Source organism: Mobula hypostoma, chromosome 3 (genome assembly GCF_963921235.1).
Source record: "Mobula hypostoma chromosome 3, sMobHyp1.1, whole genome shotgun sequence".
In the NCBI taxonomy this organism is placed as follows: domain Eukaryota; kingdom Metazoa; phylum Chordata; class Chondrichthyes; order Myliobatiformes; family Myliobatidae; genus Mobula; species Mobula hypostoma.
In genome coordinates this window covers 193082651-193102164 of record NC_086099.1, presented here as the reverse complement: position 1 = coordinate 193102164, position 19514 = coordinate 193082651, and the positions used below count along the sequence as shown (strand labels likewise).

General features: G+C 43.3%; 1 long non-coding RNA gene across 1 annotated transcript in view; it reads left to right on the top strand.

The window, feature by feature from the left end:
• Positions 1-5805: 5805 nt before the first annotated feature.
• The window catches only part of LOC134344467 (uncharacterized), a 31650-nt gene continuing 17941 nt past the window's right edge, over positions 5806-19514 (top strand). The window contains exons 1-2 of the long non-coding RNA XR_010017440.1: positions 5806-5875; positions 13698-13809. This is a non-coding gene — a long non-coding RNA (uncharacterized LOC134344467). The remainder of the gene's footprint in view (positions 5876-13697; positions 13810-19514) is intronic.

The following is a 19514-nucleotide window of genomic DNA, read 5'->3' as shown; positions in this document are numbered from 1 at the left end:
AATTTCTAAAGGGGTGGGGGGGGGTGAATACTTTTTATGGGCACTGCAGGTCTCTCTGTTCTACAACACTCTCCAGGGCCCAGCCATTCAGTGTGAATATCTTACCCTGGTTTAACTTCCCAAGATACAACACCTAACACTTTTATTCTGTTTCATAGCAGTATAAAGAGGCTTTTTTTTCTGTGGACTGTTAATGCTGGGCTGAAGGATTGAGACATCAAATATCCGACAGAAACTGAGGGCTGGCTGAAGTTTCTCCTCCCCTTGATTCAGTAAAGCTGATAGTGTGTTGCTGACTCTAGTGTTGGCTTCAGATGCAGGTGGTTAATTAAATGATGAAAAAGCTAAAAGATCAAAGGTATTCAAAATAATCCAAGAGCATGGCCAATATATTCCAGCTCTGTGAAATGTGCAGTAACATTTGTACAGGAAGAACTATTTTACTTTTGCATTAAACATATGATGTTGGAAATTAATATTGACTGCTGTCTATATGACAGTTAACTATAGTCATTATGATTAATATATTAATTGTCCCATGCACTACTTTATCAATGAGATTCAATTCTTGAACTAGTGTTGGGAATCTCTTCATAAAGTTCAGGGTCAGGGTCAAATTGGACGCTACACTAAATCATATTGCTCAGTAAAGTTGTATGAGTTTTGTTACTGAATAGGAGTTCAACATGTGCTTATTTAGTGTTTCGGTTTTTGTGTGGTGAACTTGTGTTATTCTGCTCAGACAAGTGCAGCCTGATGTATTTTGGGAAGTTAAACCAGGGCAGGATTTGGACAGGGAACGGCAGGAACCCAGAGTGTTGTCGAACAGAGTGACCTAGGGGTACAGGTATATAGTTCCCTGAAAGTGGCAACACAGCTAGACAGCTGATGGGGCATGGAATACAAGGGTTGGGATGTCGTGTTACAACAGGACACTTGGAATATTGTGTACTGTTCTGATAACCATGCGATCGGAAGAATGTGATTAAGCTGGAGGGCTTCAGAAAAGACTCTCAGGGTTGTTGCCAGGTTTGTGGGCTTGAGTTATGAGGAGGGACTGGATAGACTGGGCTGTTTTCCCTGGAGTGTAGAAGGCTGAGGAGGTTGAAGATAAAAACTTGAGATGAGAAGGGAAAGATCACATGGGGAGCTGAGGGACAAGTTTTTCCTCACAGAGGGTGGTATGTGGAGTGAGCTGCCAGAGGCAGTGGTAGATGTTTAAGCAACAGTCAAGAATAGGAAAGGTTTAGAGGGATGGGGGCCAGTACTGGCTCAGGAAGGTGCTGTTTACCGCATGGATGAGTTGAGCTGAAGGACCTGTTTCGGAGCTGTATAACTCCAAAACGCTATGACCAAGCGTCCTGGCTTTGTTTGCTGCGTGTTAATGACCTTGCTCTGGGACACAAGACATCTTTTTATCAGCCTTGCAACCTGTGATAACATTACTCATAAGCTGGAGGTGCTGCAGCCACCATTGCCATGGTCTCGTGAAATGTCTTGCCCGTTTCTAAAGACCGATTGCAGATTGAGATCTCCTGAATTGGGCAGCCAGCACCAGCGACAGTTTGGTGACTCACACCTGAATCAGTGCAAAATTTTATCATCATGACTCAATATATTACTATAAAAATAATCTGAACGTCTGACTTTGAACTTTCCGCCTCAGTCTTCATGCAATTAATCAGTTGCAGGATGAAGTAGGTCAAGACTGTTTGTGGCCACCTTTTAAATGACTACCCTCAGGGGAATGTCCTGCTCTCTTTAAATTCAAGTAGCTGAGTTCCAGAGGACCACTCATTCATGTTTGCAAGCCTTGCCTATTTCGAGGAAGTACTGTTACTGGAATTTATTTTCACTGGTTCCCTGCTCCCTGTCCCATCATGAGCCTCTGGAATTTGCAGATGGCAAGTAAAACGTCCAAGAGCTGTGCTTGAGAGGACCTTTTAAACATGTGGGAAGTGTGGTAATCATTTTTAATTTTCTTTTAGATCCTCTGGAATATTAGTGTCAATGTAAACAGAAGGCAAAGGTGTAATTACAGTAATAATCTTCCATCCAGTGTTAACACTGCAAATACACGGTACTGCAATATAAGCACAGTTTTTAAACTCAAATTTAAATACAGTTCTGAACATAGCAGGAATACTGGAAAGGAGTAAGATTATTTTTGCCTGCAGTAACTCTGCCCAGCCACTTATAAAAATTGTGGCCACTGTTTTATTGTCCAGAACTCAGCAGGTTTGCAGCAATAATACCTCATAGTCAGAATTATACAAGGCCTTGTAGCTGGGAGTTTGAGCCTACTGCGATGAGTCATGGAGCTGAAACTTCACACTCATTTAACGGTGAGTCACCAGAGCATGTTATACCTGGGACTCAAACTAATTTGGCTGCTCTGAAAGCTCCTTGATATTTGTGGGCTTTCTAGCTTGAGTGGGAGCTGCAATACATCTACATGTCCTTGGGCAGAGTTAAAGCGAGCTTGATAATGGCCTATTAGCATACTTCACCACAGAAGCAAAACCAGAGGGCTTTGCATTCACTTATCGAGCCAGATTTGAGGTTGTTGCCTGTAATTCACTGCCGGAATCCTTTAATCATTCCTACTGTGGAGTTAATGAGGTGATGCTGTACAGATGATGGATTTGATATGATGACATTCTCATCGAGGGAACTGCATCCTGATCGTTGCCCCTCTGTATTTTCCACAATGATGGAAAACTGCTGCATTGCAGCCAGTTTATAAAGCGCCATGGCACTATGTTTACATAGGTTAGTGAGCACTGCTCAGCCTCCCATGTTTATTAATAGGAGCTGGAATGTGGCTCACGTGGAAAGGAAACTATTCCAGAAGGTTCACTGGGTTTATAGTTTGCTTCACAGGTTTAAATCGTCTCTCACTGTGGACCCAGGGAACATATGAGGTTTTGCGTCAAGTTATCAGACCTTTTCACTTTTGAAACATTTATGATGGAGAGTACATACTCTGGATTATTGTTACACACCATTAGTTCAACAGTCCATGCAACTTCAAGATTCAAAAAACTTTATTGTCATTCTAACCGTACATCAGCTCTGTAGGGCAGAATGAGACAGCGTTTCTTAGGAGCAGTGCAATCATAACATAACAAACGCAACACTAAATAATAAACATAACGATAAATAGTAAAAAAGAACAGCCACATGTCAGTTAAAATCAAGTTATAAGTGTCCAGTGCAAGTTAAAAGTGTCCAAAGCAGAGTCAGGTAGAGCAGCTATTTAATTTACAGTTTCAGAGCCACTTCTGAGGTACGCTTGCCCTAGTCACCTTGCCCCCCCCCAACCCCCACCCCCCATCAGAGCTCTGAAGGGATGGTTCCCACAGCAACTGCTCATTTGTTCTTCAATTGCTCGCTGCATCCCTTCACATTTGGTGAAATGGCGCCAGCAAACAACGCTCTCACAGGGGACATTTTTCAGATGGCCCACAAAACTGTTTCCTTCACTTCTTTCTCTTTCCGGTTCCATTGGAGCTTGTGATCTACAGTTTGATGGCGTGTTTTCAGGCCGATTGAGAAACCTGGCGCTTTGCTGCCTCTGAGAAGGTTCTGCGAGGCAAGCAGCCTCAAGGCCAAGAAGCTTCGAGACAGGGCGCGATTGACCCCATGTCTCGCCGATTAAAGTGTCGAGGAAGATTGAAAACATTGAGCAGAATGCGAGTGAGTTTCTGTGGCCTACAGTTAATGCACACCGAGCTGAACTGAATATGGACTCTTTGATTTTGTGTTTTATATTCTGTGTTTTCGCTCCTTGTTGCTGTTTGCGTGATTTCTGCTTTTTTTGCGTGTAGGGGAGGGGGTGATGATTTTTTTTCTTTGAATATGTTCCTAGTTTTCTTTCTTAGTTTGCTTTGTTTCGTGTCTATATGTGGAGAAGACAAATCTCGGGGATGTGTACTGCATACATTGATAATAGATGTACTTTGAATCACCTTAGTACCTTCCCATTCAACCTCTGGAGACACAACACCTTATCTTTATCTCCTCTGTTCCCACCCCTCACACAGGCTGCAAGCGAAGCTGATGTTCCCGGACTCCTTCATATTCCTATCTGTTGCATTATTGTGGAAACTGCAGATTCTGCTGAATCATCCCAGTACTGTTGTGGGGTGGATAATCCTGGGGTATCTGACTTCCCTCTCAGCCATTCCTTGGGCTTACTGTATACCCTTCCAATCCCTGGTCCTGTTTTTGTAGAAGGCCTTCTGAAATGAACCAATCACATCCCTTGATTGGAGCAATGAGTTCTAGATCTCCATTGGCTGTACGTTCACTGAGGTAAACACACTCCACAGGCATGTTTTCAAAGTATAAAATATGGTTCTAACTTTAGGCCACACACACAAAATGCTAAAGGATCTCAGCAGGTCAGACTGCATCAATGGAGGGGAATAAGCAGTTAAGATGTTTCATGCCAACACCATCAGGGCTCATCAGAGCCTTGGCCTGAATCACCTTGACTGTTATTTCTCTCCACAGACGCTGCCTGACCCATTGAGTTCCTTCAGTATTTTGTGTGTATTGCTCAAGATTTCCGGCAGCTGCAGAATCAAAGTTCAAAAGTTCAAAGTAAAATTAATTATCAGAGTACATGCACGTCAGCACATACAGCCCTGAGACTCTTTCCTGCGGGCATACTTGGCAAATCTATAGAACAGTAACTGTGAACAGGATCAATGAACAACAAACTGTAAATAAGGAGAGCATGAAACAACAAAATAAAGAGTCCTTAAAGTGAGACCATCGGTTGTGGGAACACCAGAAATAGAATGAGTGTAATCATCCCTTTTGTTCAGGAGCCTGATGGTTCAGGGGAGTAACTGTTCTTCAACCTGGAAGTGCGAGTCCTGAGGCCCTTGTACCTTCTACTTGATGGCAGCAGTGAGAAAAGAGCCTGGCCTGGGTGGTGAGCATCTTTGGATGCTTCTTTTCTACGGCAATGTTTCATGTAGATGTGCTCAATGGTTGGGAGGGTTTTACCCGTGATGTACTGGGCCAAATCCACTACCTTTTGTAGGAGTTTTCACTCAAAGGCATTGGTGTTCCCATACCAGGCTGTAATGCAGGCAGTCAGCACACGTTCCACCACACATCTATAGACATTTGCCAAGGTTTTAAATGACTAACCGAATCTATGCAGCTTCCTGAGGAAGTAGAGGTGCTGTTGTGCTCTCTTTGCAATTATATTTAGGTGGTGGGTCCAGGACAGGTCCTCTGAGAGGAGACACCCAGGAATTTAAAGTTACTGACCCTCTCCACCTCTGATCCTCCGATGATTACTAGCTTATGGACTTGTGGTTTCTCTCTCCTGAAGTCGACAATCAGTTCCTTTGTGGTCTTATTGACATTGAGTGAGAGGTTGCATGTTCTTCAATTTGGCACCCTGCATCTGCCGCTTATGCTGGGCAAACTACTGTACCGAGGGGACCAAACGTGGATGGGCTGTGGAACACTTCTGTTCCGTCAGCAAGAGTGTGGCTGCTTCTCACTTTAATTCTTTGTCAACCTCACACCCTCAGAGGCCTACCACACAATTCAAATGAATCTCAAAGTAAGACGGAGAACAGTGCCACACTATTCTACAATCTACGTCTGCATTTGCTCGGTTCCATTACTCCCTTCTGGACTTGACATGCCATCAGCTAATGTTTCTCCACCCATGCATCATGCCTCTACTTTTGGCTCACTGTCACTATCACTATTAGTCATTTAATCTCTTCTGCCTTTTGCCCTCTTTTATTCTTTCCTCCTCCCCTTCTTTTCTGACTTAGTTTTGCCTCCATCTGTTTCCTGATCTGATGTAAGGTCATTGATTCCTCAGATGCCTCCAGACCAAGTGAGTACTTCTGTCCTTTCCTGCTTTTGTGTTAGTTTTCCATCTGCTGCAGTAATGCGCCCTCGTGATTCTGTCAGTGTCAGGATGTACAATGTGTAATTAAAATGAGAACTCCAGTGTAATTGGGAGCTGAATGAACCTGGGGCGCCCCGGTTTGTGGGTGAAGAAATTCTGAATTTTGTTAGAGAATGACAACTTGTCTTCCTGGGAAATATGTGCACCTGTGATACAGGTGCTGTTTCATTCCTATTTCTTTAGCCTGCGCTTTCCTGAAACTATCCAATCCATGTCACTATTGTAGCCATAACACTTCTTCTCTACGAGTGTAGTTATAATGTGGAATTTAGCTGGAATGAATAGCATGGATGCATTTCAATAAGTAGAGTGAACAGAAGGACAGGATGTTACATTAAGAACAGGACTCTGATCGGTTGAAAACACTCAAGTACACTGACTGACCACAAGGGGATGACTGTAGAGGGATAGATTTTTGCTATAAAAATAATGGAAAAAGTTTATTCCCAGATGACAAGACTGAACATCTTACTAGTGTGTAAAGCCTCTATTTCCTGCAAGAAACAGGACTTCTGGAAGTCCCAGTTCTGAGTCAATGGAGTCTTTATGATTTACTGTTCTAACCTGCCACCTGCTGGTGAGATGATGCAGTTCATCAATATGTGTCACCTCTTTCTGAAGACAAATGCCACTAACTGTACAAGTGTGATGATTGAACAGTACTCTATTTATTCATAGTTTAGAAGATTTACAAGATTGTAATAGTTTAGAATTAGATTCATAGAATTTTTGAACATTGGCTATATTTTTACCTTTTCCACCTATCACATGCCAGTTTCTCACTTCATCCCCTCCCCCCCCCAAAAAAAACCTGGTTTCACCTATCAGCTTGTACTCCCCCCCCCCCCAACCCCCCACCCCCAACTCCAGCTTCTTATTCTGGCTTCTCCCCCCTTCCTTTCCAGTCCTGATGAGGGGTCTCGGCCTGAAATGTCAATTCTTTTATACCTTTCCATTGATACTGCCTGACCTGCTGAGTTCCTCCAGCATTTTGTGTGTGTGTGTGTGTGTGTGTGTGTTACTCTGGATTTCCAACAGAACCTTATGCTTAAGTCCACATTTTGATTGTAATTTTAAATGTACAGAACAACCTTTTCCTGGGCTTTTAATTTGGGCAATTAATTTGTAGTTGAAATAATTTAAAGTGTAATTTTATACACAGTTAAGATGGTGTGATATTTGTGATAAGACTGCTGAAGGGATCCTGACCTGGATCTGGGCCGTACCCTCCAACTATCCGGACCTGCATCTCGGTTTTTTCGCATTACCTTACTTTCCATTTTTATATTTTCGATTTATAATTTTTAAAAAATATTTACTGTTGATTTGTAATCCAGGGAGCGGGAAGCACAGAATCAAATATCGCTATGATTGTACGTTCTAGTATCAATTGTTTGGCGACAATAAGTATAAGTTAAATCCATATTTCTGTATTTTTCTCTAAACCAGTATTGTGATTTGCTTTAACTTACCAACAGTTTAAATACTTGGTGACTATCTAGAATGGTGTTGGTCAAACTGACAGTATACAAGACTCACAATTTTTTTTGTTTTTGTTTGGCTTCAGACATTTGGTGAAAGCAGTGCACATTCCACACTTTGCCACTTGGCTTTTAGGTTGTACGTATACCTATGTAATGTTTCCACATTCACTCACTTGAACTGTTCAAAAGCCCCAAACACATCATTTAGTTAACCATATTGTATGTTTCTACACTAGGTCAGATTGCCCTCTGACTGTGCTGTCATTTACAGTTTACTTTTCACTCTGTGATCGAGGTTAGCATTGTGTGTGGACTGACTTATAGAGGCATGAGAGAGGAGTTGGTCAGGCTTGATTGGGAAAAGAACACTGGCAGGGATGATGGCAGAGCAGCAATGGCTGGAATTTCTGGCAGCAATTCAGAAGGCACAGGATATGTACATCCCAAAGAGGAAGAAGTATTTGAAAAGCAAAATGACACAACCATGGCTAACAAGGGAAGTCAAAGCCAAAGAGAGAGCATATAATAGAGCAAAATTAGTGGGAAGTTAGAGGATTGGGAAGCTTTTAAATTCCAACAGAAGGCAGCTAAAAACCATTGAGAAGGTAAAGATTGAATATAAAAGTAAGCTAGGCAATAATATTGAGAGGATACCAAAAGTTTCTTCAGATACATAAAGTGTAAAAGAGAGGTGAGAGTGGATATCGGATTGATGGAAAATGATGCTGGAGAGATAGTAATGGGGGAGCAAGGAAATGCCTGTGAACTGAATAAGTATTTTGCATCAGCCTTCACAATGGAAGACACTAGCAGCATGGTGGAAATTCCAGGTGTCGGGGTCATGAAATGTGTGAGGTGGTTCTTGGGAAACTGAAAGGTCTGAAGGTAGATAAATTATCTGGACCAGATGGTGTATATCCCAAAAGAGGTGTCTGAAGAGACTGTGGAGGCATTATTAATGATCTTTCAAGAATCACTAAATTCTGGAATGGTTCTGGAACACTGGAAAATTGCAAATGTTGTTTCAGTCTGCAAGAAGGGAATGAGGCAGAATAAAGGAAACTATTGGCCAGTTGGTCTGATCTCAGAGGTTGGGAGGATGTTGGAGTTGATTGTTAAGGATGTGGTTTCGGGGTACTTGGAGACACATGATAAAATGGGCTATTTCCTCAAAGGAGAACGTTGCCTGACAAATCTGTTGGAAGTCTTTGAAGAAGTAGCAAGCAGGATAGACAAAGGAGAATCGGTTGATGTTGTAACTTAGATTTTCAGAAGGCCTTTGATAAATGCCACATGTGACTGCTTAACAAGCTGTGAGCCCGTAGTATTACAGGAAAGATTCTAGCATGGATAAAGTAGGGCTGACTGGCAAAAAGCAAAGGGTGGGAATAACAGGAGCCTTTTCTGACTGGCTGCTGGTGACTAGTGGTGTTCCACAAGGATCTGTGTTGGGACTGATTCTTTTTACGTTACATGTCAATGATTTGGATGATGGAATTGATGACTTGCACAGATTAGGCAAATGGGCAAAGAAGTGGCAGATGGTCTACAGTGTCTGAAAGTGTACGGTCTTACACTTTGGGAGAAAAAATGAAAGTGTTGGCTATTTTCTAAATGCAGAGAAAATACAAAAATCTGATGCACAAATGGATTTGAGAGTCCTTGTACAGGATTCCCTAAAGGTTAATTTACAGGTTGAGTCACTGGTGAGGAAGGCAAAGACAATGTTAGCATTCATTTCAAGAGGACTAGAATAAAAAAGCAAGTATGTAATGTTGAGATTTTTTTAAAGCACTGGTGAGGCCTCACTTGGAGTATTGTGAGCAGTTTTGGACCCCTTATCTGGAAAGAATGCACTGAAACTGGAGAGGGTTCAAAGGAGGTTCCTGAAAATGATTCCAGGATTAAACGGCTTTGTCATATGAAGTGTTTGATGCCTCTGGGCCTGTAGTCACTAGAATTCAGGAGAATGAGGGGTGACCTCATTGAATCCTGTTGAATGGTGAAAGGCCTTGATAGAGTGGATGTGGAGAGGACGTTTCCTATGATGGGAGAGTAAGACCTCAGAATAGAGGGGCATCTTTTTAGAACAGAGATGAGGAAGAATTTCTTTAGGCAGAGAGTAGTAAATCTGGAATTCATTGCCACAGGCAGCCGTGAATGCCAAGTCAGTGGGTATATTTAAGGCAGAGGTTGCTAGATTCTTGATTGGTCATGGCAGGAAGGGATATGGGGTGGGGGGGGGAACGGCTGGAGATTGGGGCTGACAGGAAAATAGGATTAGCACTGATGAAATGGCAGAGCAGACTTGATAAGCCAAATGGCCTAATTTTACTCCTATATCTTATGGTCTTATTAGCAAGGAGCTGAATCAGTATGAAGAGAAATGAATAGTTGGGATGGGAGATGGAGCAAGGTGGCATGGTGAACTGCATTTCACTGTGTGCTTTATAACCTAGAGAGAAAGGTAAGAATTTATTTGCTTTATATGTAGCACTTTTCACGGTTTTATAGAGCTTATTGTCTAAGCGTGTATGGTTGGTGTTGTCAATGACATATTTCCAGATAACGTATTGTGGATGGTGAAAATCTGAAAATATAAACAGGAATAACTTTAGGTTCATAGCAGGCGATTGTAGCTTGTGTGGAGACAGACGTGGAGTTAGTACATCAGAGTAATGATGTTTCATCAGAACTGACTTGTGGAATTAGAGACCCAAGTTTTAATGATGCAAAGAAAATCAGGAGGCTGGTGAATATGAGAAAGGAATGAAACATTTACCTTTACATGACAAAAAAAAGGAAGATAGTGCTGTTGTATCTGATGCTATCTTCAAAAGGCTCCATAGATGACCAGTGTCACAAAGCTTAGACTGCAGCAGAGGGGTTAGACACACCTCGAGGTCATGTGTGAATGAAATGGGAGGCACACAATCCCTTGTAACCCAAGAAGGCAGTTTTCAGATTAGTGCAAATCATTCATGGGTAATGAAAGGGTTTTATTTTTATACATGGCTATACTTTGATTCAAGTTTAATTGTCATTAACCCTATACTGTATGATGATGATGGCTGGTTCTTCGCTTGTGAAGATCAGGAGGGAAGAAGAGTCTTCAGGAGCGACGGCACGATTGTTGGTGACTGTAGAGGTTAATCCTGGATCTGCAGACTCTGGAGCAGGAGGGATACGGGAACGGCGCGGATGCAGGCGCTTGGGTAGTAGGATCCTTCCTGAATCTCCTCTTTTCAGCAGTCACTCTTCCGGATTCCTCAAAGTCCTTGGCTGCGCTGTGGATCAGCGTTCTCCAGTGGTCTCTGTCACAAACCGGCCGCTGTCACTCGTTGGCCTCAATATTTGCTTGAGAGAGCTGCTTGTACCTCTTGCGCTGGGCACCAGGATCTCTCTCTCTGTCCTGAGAGAGTTCTCTGGAGAGTACTGCTTTCCGTAGCCTGGAGTTGTCCATGCGAGGCATGTGGCCGACCAGCGGAGCTGCTTGGGCAAGTTGAGACATCTCCAGGGCCTTGCTATTGGAGACATGACCCTACCAGCTGATACCCACGATGGAGCAGAGGTAGTGCTGGCGGAAGCACTCGAGCACACGGATTTACTTGCAGTGCAAGACCCAGGCTTCGGAGCCGTGTTGTGGTGATGGCAGCCCTGTATGACTGGATTTTTGTGGACAGACTCAGTTGGTGGTTCTTCCACACACATTTCTGGAAGCACTCAAAGGCACTGCTGGCTCTGGCGAGTCAATTGTCAACACCCCTTGCTACTGTAATGTCGTTGGAGATGACACCGCACAGGTAGGTGAACTGCTCAACCGTGGTGAGAGGGTGATTGTCAATGGTAATCCAAGGTGGGTTGTAAACACCATGAGCGGGCTTCCTGTGGAGGATCATTGTTTCTTTTCAGACTGACCATTAACCCGAAACCATGGAACTGAATTCAGTGTGGAACCAATTAGACGCTTTCTGAGGTGGTCTCTTTTGCTTCCCATAGCATCATGCTGAAAAAGATGGCAGAGCGCTGGTGCCAAAACACAGCCTTGTTTCACACTGGTACTGATGGGGAATGGGTGAGACATGTTGCTGTTGTGTTTAACCTGGCCGCTTTGGCCTTCATGGAGCTGCTGTGGGATGGTGAGGAATTTTGAGGGACAGGTGAGCTTTGACAGAATCTTCCAGAGACCATTGTGACCGATTATATCAAAGGCCTTGATCAAGTCAATGAACGCCACATGCAGTCCCATGTTCTATTCACAACTCTTCTCCTGTATCTGGTGCAAGATGAAAATCCTGTCGGATGTGCCTCTATTTGCTCTGAATCCCCGTACTGACCCTCTGTGAGGTTGCCTTTGGCAATGCTAGGGATGATTCTGCCGAGAGAATTCTGGCGAGGATCATCCCGGGAGCGGGCAGCAGGGTAAAACCTCTGCGGTTTGAGCAATCCGATTTCTCCCCTATGTTCTTGTACAGGGAGACAATTACAGTGTTGCTTGGGTCACTTGGGAATGAACTTTTATCCCAAGTGTGGACAGGTTTGTGAATCCAAAGCAATACACACAAAATGCTGGATGAACATCTATAGAAATGAATAAACAGTCATCGTTTCAGGCCAAACCCTTCTTTAGAACTGGGAAAGAAAGGGGAAGATGCAGAATAAAGAGGAGTGGGGGGAGGAGGATAGCTCACAAGTGAAGCCAGGTGGGTAGGAAATGTAAAGGGTTGCAGAGGAAGGAATCTGATAGGAGAGGAGAGTGAACCATTGGAAAAAGGGAAGGAGGAGGGAATTTATTTTTGTGGAAGGAGAAATTGATATTCATGCAGTCGGCTTGGAGGCTACCCAGATGGAATATAAGGTGTTGCTGCTCCACCTTGAGGGTGGCCTCATTGTGGCACAAGAGGAGGCCAAAGGCAGACTTGTCGGAATGGGAATTAAAGCATTTGTGGCCACCAGTTAATTCTGCTTGTGGCGGATGGTGCAGAGGTGCTGGGCGAAGCAGTCCCCCAGTTTAAGACGGGTCTCACCACTGTAGAGGAGGCCACGTTGGAAGCAGCAGACACAAAAGACGACCCCAGCAGATCTGGAGGTGAATGGGCAGGTGTAGGTGGATGGGCAGGTGGAGGTGGAGGTGGATGGGCAGGTGTAGGTGTAGGTGGAGGTGAATGGGCAGGTGTAGGTGAAGGTGGAGGTGAATGGGCAGGTGAAGGTGGAGGTGGATGGGCAGGTGTAGGTGGAGGTGAATGGGCAGGTGTAGGTGGAGGTGGATGGGCAGGTGTAGGTGAAGGTGGAGGTGGATGGGCAGGTGTAGGTGAAGGTGGAGGTGAATGGGCAGGTGTAGCACTTTGGCTGCTTGTGGGGCTAAGTGCCAGGAGGGAGGCTGGTGGGGAGGGACAAATGGATAAATTTGTCCGTAAATCCGAAAATACACAAATGTGTTTGCCATGGTAACCATACCTCCACAGTGGTACTGAATAACATGCGAAGCACATATGGTTGTTTAGAAAGAACAATTGCTGAAAGTGAAGTGAGAGAGGAAACTAATTCTGTTGTTTGTAGGAAAACGTGTGTGTGCTTCAGACTTTTGATTTTAATAATACGATGAGAAGTCAGTGGTATGTATGGCGTTTATAAGCTGGTGATGGCCTGTATACCTCTTGAACTCCCCAATGACCATGGTGACAGAAGAAGTGGTCTTATAGTGGGCAATATCTTAGGCATAAATGATGCTGAAGAAAATGATTTTTGCAGATAAGTTGGTCTATATATTCTAACACACCATGGAGGGCAGACTTGGAGTGGTGAGACAGTGATTGCAAAAAAGAGGCTGCTCATTTAAAGAAATAAAAAGCAATAGGTTGGGACGATGGCCTGACGGTGTGATGTAGAAGGTTATGGGAACTAGACAATATTATTGACATGACATGGCATAGCACAGGAACAGGCTCTTTGGCCTACCACACCTGTGTCAAACGTGATGCCAATCTCATCTGTCTGCTTGTGCAAGAGATGACTTTGAGGGATCCTGGTATTATGATTCACAGACGGTAAGAAAATATTTAGGAAGATGAGCAAGAGCTCAGATAAACACAGACTGCTGAAATATTCAGCAGGGATCTGTTTTTGCACCAGCAATTCTCTACTTTGTGAACGGGATCTAGGGCTACGTGACTGAAGAGAGGGAAAATGAACCTTGGTCAGAACAGGATATTGGTCCTTCTGAAATGTGGGGTCTTGTTAACAGTTTGTTCCTGTTACTACAGGAAGGAGAAGCAGCTGTCAGAGAAGGTGTTTGAATAGGTAACCAAAATGCTCACTGACATGTGAGATGTTGATGGCAGTCCTACAGATGTTTCAAAATCCTAAAGAGTGGAGGTAAGATTTAAAAATCAACTTGCCTAATGCTGTTACTGGGTTGCAAGAGGCTACAATCCCAAACCTAGAAAAGGTTAGTATAAGCTGAGGTATATTACAGAGTGCCGTGACAGTACCCAAACAGATTTTCAATGAGAACCAATTTGACAATTGAATGGGTAAGTAAAAGATCAGTGCGTGAAGGGGTTTGAGAGATTCACTAGTATGATAGCTTCTATGTACTGGAACTTGACAATGAATACAAGAGCAGGTTGAGTACTCCGGCTCATTTCTGACCCCTCGTGCATCAGGCACGTTAGAAACGTAATTTAATACTCCCCATACACTGAAAGAGTGCTGCCAGAACAGCACTCGAGTAGATCAATGACATCTGGGAAACAACAGCTCGCTCGGTCAGGTATCATGTAATGGGACACTGATACACAGCGGTTTTTATGCACATGACTGATTGGGCAGAATGCAGCAACACATCTAGGAAATGATGATAGCATCACCCTCCTCCACAACGTCTGCTGCCAAGATCACGAGCAATAATGTGGGTGTACTGTTTCATCCAAGTCAACTTTTCGGACTGAAACCCTTCATCAGGACTGATGAAGAGGCTGGGCTCGAAATGTCAACTATCTATTCATTTCCATAAATACTGCTTGATCTGTTGAGCATATGTGCGTAAGTAAAGTAGTTGTGGTAGCTTTTAAAAGACAAATAAAAAATATTTAAAAGGCTTAAATATTTAAATATTGAAGAGGAGATGAAATGGAAATATAAAGATGGAGTTAAAGGGAAAGAGAATAACAAAAGTTAAGAAAGACAACAGAATTAATGGGGCAGAAAGCTCAGGAAGGGATCAGAGAGTATGGTCAAGTGAAATAGGAATCGATGTGAAAGGTGAGGGGAGTAATGTATTAGAAGTATTATATATGAATGTACAAAGTATAAGAAATAAAGTGGATGAGCTTGAGGCTCAGTTGGAAATTGGCAAATATGATGTTGTCGGAATAACAGACGTGGCTGCAAGAGGACCAAGGCTGGGAAATGAATATTCAGGGTATTCATCCTATCGAAAGGACAGACAGGTGGGCAGAGGGGGTGGGGTGGCTCTGTTGGTGAGGAATGAAATTCAGTCCCTCGCGAGGGGTGACATAGAATCAGGAGATGTAGAGTCAGTATGGAAAGAACTGAGAAATTGTAAGGGCAAAAAGACCCTAATGGGAGTTATCTACAGGCCCCCAAACAGTAGCCTGGATATAGGGTGCAAGTTGAATTGAGTTAAAATTGGTATGTCGCAAAGGTAATACTACAGTTGTTATGGGGGATTTCAACATGTGGGTAGATTGGGAAAATCAGGTTGGTACTGGACCCCAAGAAAGGGAGTTTGTGGAATGCCTCCGAGATGGATTCTTAGAGCAACTTGTACTGGAGCCTACCAGGGAGAAGGCAATTCTGGATCTAGTGTTGTGGAATGAACCAGATTTGATAAGGGAACTCGAGGTAAGGGAGCCATTAGGAGGTAGTGACCATAATATGATGAGTTTTAATCTACAATTTGAGAGGGAGAAAGGAAGATCAGAAGTGTCAGTATTACAGTTGAACAAAGGGAACTATGGAGCCACAAGGGAGGAGATGGCCAAAGTTGACTGGAAAGATACCTTAGCAGGGATGACAGTGGAACAGCAATAGCAGGTATTTCTGGGAATAATACAGAAGGTGCAGGATCAGTTCATTCCAAAGAGGAAGAAAGATCCTAAGGGGAGTAAGGGGTGACCGTGGCTGACAAGGGAAGTCAAGAACAGTACAAAAATAAAAGAGAAGAAGTATAACATAGCAAAGCTGAGTGGGAAGCCAGAGAAGAGGGAAATTTTAAAGAGCAACACAAGATAACTAAAAAGGCAATACGGGGAGAAAAGATGAGGTACGAAGGTAAGCTAGCCAAGAATATAAAGGAAGATAGTAAAAGCTTCTTTAGGTATGTGAAGAGGAAAAATTTAGTTAAGACCAAAGCTGGGCCCCTGAAGACAGAAATGGGTGAATTTATTATGGGGAACAAAGAAATGACAGACAAGTTGAACAGGTATTTTGGAACTTCTTCACTAGGGAAGGCACAAACTATCTCCCAGATGTAATAGTGGCCAGAGGACCTAGGGTAACAGAGGAACTGAAGGAAATTCACATTAGGGAGAAAATAGTGTTGGATAGACTGATGGGACTGAAAGCTGATAAATCCCCAGGGCCTGATGGTCTGCATCCCAGGGTACTTACGAGGTGGCTCTAGAAATCGTGGATGCATTGGTAATCATTTTCCAATGTTCTATAGATTCAGGATCAGTTCCTGTGGATTGGAGGGTAGCTAATGTTAATCCTCTTTTTAAGAACGGAGGGAGAGAGAAAACAGGGAATTATAGACCAGTTAGCCTGACATCAGTGGTGGGGAAAATGCTGGAGTCAATTATAAAAGATGAAATAGTGGCACATTTGGATAGCAGTAACAGCATTGGTTCGAATCAGCATGGATTTACAAAGGGCAAATCATGCTTGACTAATCTTCTGGAATTTTTTGAGGATGTAACTATGAAAATGGACAAGGGAGAGCCAGTGGATGTAGTGTACCTGGACTTTCAGAAAGCCTTTGATAAAGTCTCACATAGGAGATTAGTGGGCAAAATTGGAGCACATGGTATTGGGGATAGGGTACTGACATGGATAGAAAATTGGTTGGCAGACAGGAAACAAAGAGTAGCGATTAACGGGTCCCTTTCAGAATGGCAGGCAGTGGCTAATGGCTAGTGGCAAGGCTCGGTGCTGGGACTGCAGCTATTTACAATATACAGTAGTGATTTAGATGAAGGGATTAAAAGTAACTAGCAAATTTGCAGATGACACAAAGCTGGGTGGCAGTGTGAAATGTGAGGAGGATGTTATGAGAATGCAGGGTGATTTGGACAGGTTGGGTGAGTGGGCAGATGCATGGCAGATGCAGTTTAATGTGGATAAATGTGAGGTTATCCACTTTGGTAGGAAGAACAGGAAGGCAGATTACTATCTGAGTAGTGTCAAGTCAGGAAAAGGGGAAGTACAACGAGATCTAGGAGTCCCTGTTCATCAGTCACTGAAAGTAAGTATGCAGGTACAGTAGGCAGTGAAGAAAACTAATGGCATGTTGGCCTTCATAACAAGGGGAATTGAGTATAGGCGCAAAGAGGTCCTTCTGCAGTTGTACACGGCCCTGGTGAGACCACACCTAGAGTATAGTGTGCAGTTTTGGTCTCCAAATTTGAGGAAGGACATTCTTGCTATTGAGGGAGTGCAGCGTAGGTTCATGAGGTTAATTCCCGGGATGGCGGGACTGTCATATTTTGAAAGATTGGAGTGACTGGGCTTGTATACACTGGAATTTAGAAGGTTGAGAGGGGATCTGATTGAAACATATAAAATTATTAAGGGATTGGACACGCTAGAGGCAGGAAAGATGTTCCCGATGTTGGGGGAGTCTAGAACCAGAGGCCACAGTTTAAGAATAAGGGGTGGGCCATTTAGAATGGAGTTGAGGAAAAAATTTTTCACCCAGAGTTGTGGATCTGTGGAATGCTCTGCCTCAGAAGGCAGTGGAGGCCAAGTCTCTGGATGCTTTCAAGAAAGAGTTAGATAGAGCTCTTAAAGATAGTGGAGTCAAGGGGTATGGGGAGAAGGCAGGAACGGGGTACTGATTGTGGATGATCAGCCATGATCACAGTGAATGGCGGTGCTGGCTCGAAGGGCCGAATGGCCTACGCCTGCACCTCTTGTCTATTGGCATTTGGATAAGTCCATCGATAGGAAGACTATTGTGGTCATGTGGAACTAGTTTACGTGGCACCTTGGTTGGCATGGGCTGGATGAGTTGTACTGGCATTCCTGTTTCTCTGCTGTTTGACTCTATGACAATATCTCTTTGAGGGCATCTTGGTGCATCATTCACCACCTGCTCCTGTCTTTATAAAGCAGAATATTATCTGATTAGTGTGACAAATATTCCAGATCTGCTACACAGGCTGAAAGCAGAAAAGGTTTTCTGATGAGAGATCTAGATCAGACAGTAATCCCTCTCATTCAGATGCTCCTCAAATTGCTGGGTCTTTTGAGAACTGCCTGTTTTTTTTCTTTCTTGTTGAAATCAGTCATAATGTTACTTATCTCAATCTGTGTCCTGGAAAGTCCCAAATTACATGTGCGTTATTTACTGATTTTTTTGAAACAATCATGAATTGAATGTTGACTAGTCAAGTACATTCCAGCTGCATTTCTGAATATTACCTATAACAGATATAGTGAAACCCACACCCTCTCAAGCCTACGTTGACTGTCCCAGGACAAACTAGTCCTTTCCAAATATTAATCTATTAGATCTTTCCAAGTAATCTTAAGGAATAATCTTGCAATTGACAACAAGCTGTCTGGTCTACATTGACAAACAAGAGAAAGTCTGCAGATGCTGGAAATCCAAGCACCACACACAAAATGCTGGAGGAACTCAGCAGACCAGGCAGCATCAATGGAAAAGAGTACAGTTGAGGTTTCAACCCAAAATATCAACTGTACTTTTTTCCATAGATCCTGCCTGGCCTGCTGAGTTCCTCCAGCATTTTGTGTGTATTGTTCTGGTTGACACTGGTCCAGCATGTTCTCATTATTAAAACCCTTCTGAGACCTAGTTAATATGAATCATATTCAAGGGTCTAGACTAGTGGTAATCACCCTCAACCTTTATCATGGGGGGAAAAAACTGAAAAATCATTATTTTTCTTGAAAAACGTGGGTGCCACAGTAACTTAGGGATCAGTGTGATGGCATTATAGTTTGGGGCATTGCAGAATTTGGAGTTCAATTCCAGTGCTGTTCTGTAAGGAGTCTCTATACGTCCACCCCAGGGAATGTGTAGATTTCCCCCGGAATTTCTGCTTTGCTCCAACAGTCCAAAGATTTACTGGATAGGTTAACTGGTCATTGCAAATTGTCCTGTGATTCGATTAGGGATAATTGGGATTGCTGAGGACTGGAAGGGCTACTCTGCACTGTATCACTAAATAAATCAATGTGGTCTCAGGCTAGCCTTATTATTCCCCAGATCTGAATCTATTTTATATGAAGGAGTTAAATGCCAAGCCTGTCGTGTACCAATGTGTTTGGGGGGGGGGGTGAAAAAGGAAAAAAATGCCTTTGTAGTTCTTGTCTCCTACTATTATAGGATTTAAACCTTTACCTTTAAATTTTGCATGCACAGTTATGGTCTAAATCCTATTTAGTCATAGAAAATTTGCAACATGTTAATTCCAGAATTTAAAGACCAATCTACCCAGTCTGACCCCACCTTCCAGCACCAGTCCCATAGCCTGATGGACCATGGAAGTATCAGACCCCACCACCATTTTGTTGAAAACAAGGTTCCCATTGATTCTTCTTTGCCTCACATTTTGACTCATCTGTGAAGGAAAATAAGCCTTTACTGTTTATTTCATGCACTTGCATCTTTCTCTGTTCCAAAGCCAACAGTCCTAGCCTCATTACTCCACCTTCACATGGCCATGTACTTGTAAACCTCACGTTCATCCTGTCAGTGCAATCACATCTTTCCAATAATGCAGTAGCCAGAATGTCACATTCACATGAACTCTGTATGTATGCATGCCGTTGTTGTAAATCGTTCCACACTGTGGCCACTTTATTAGGTA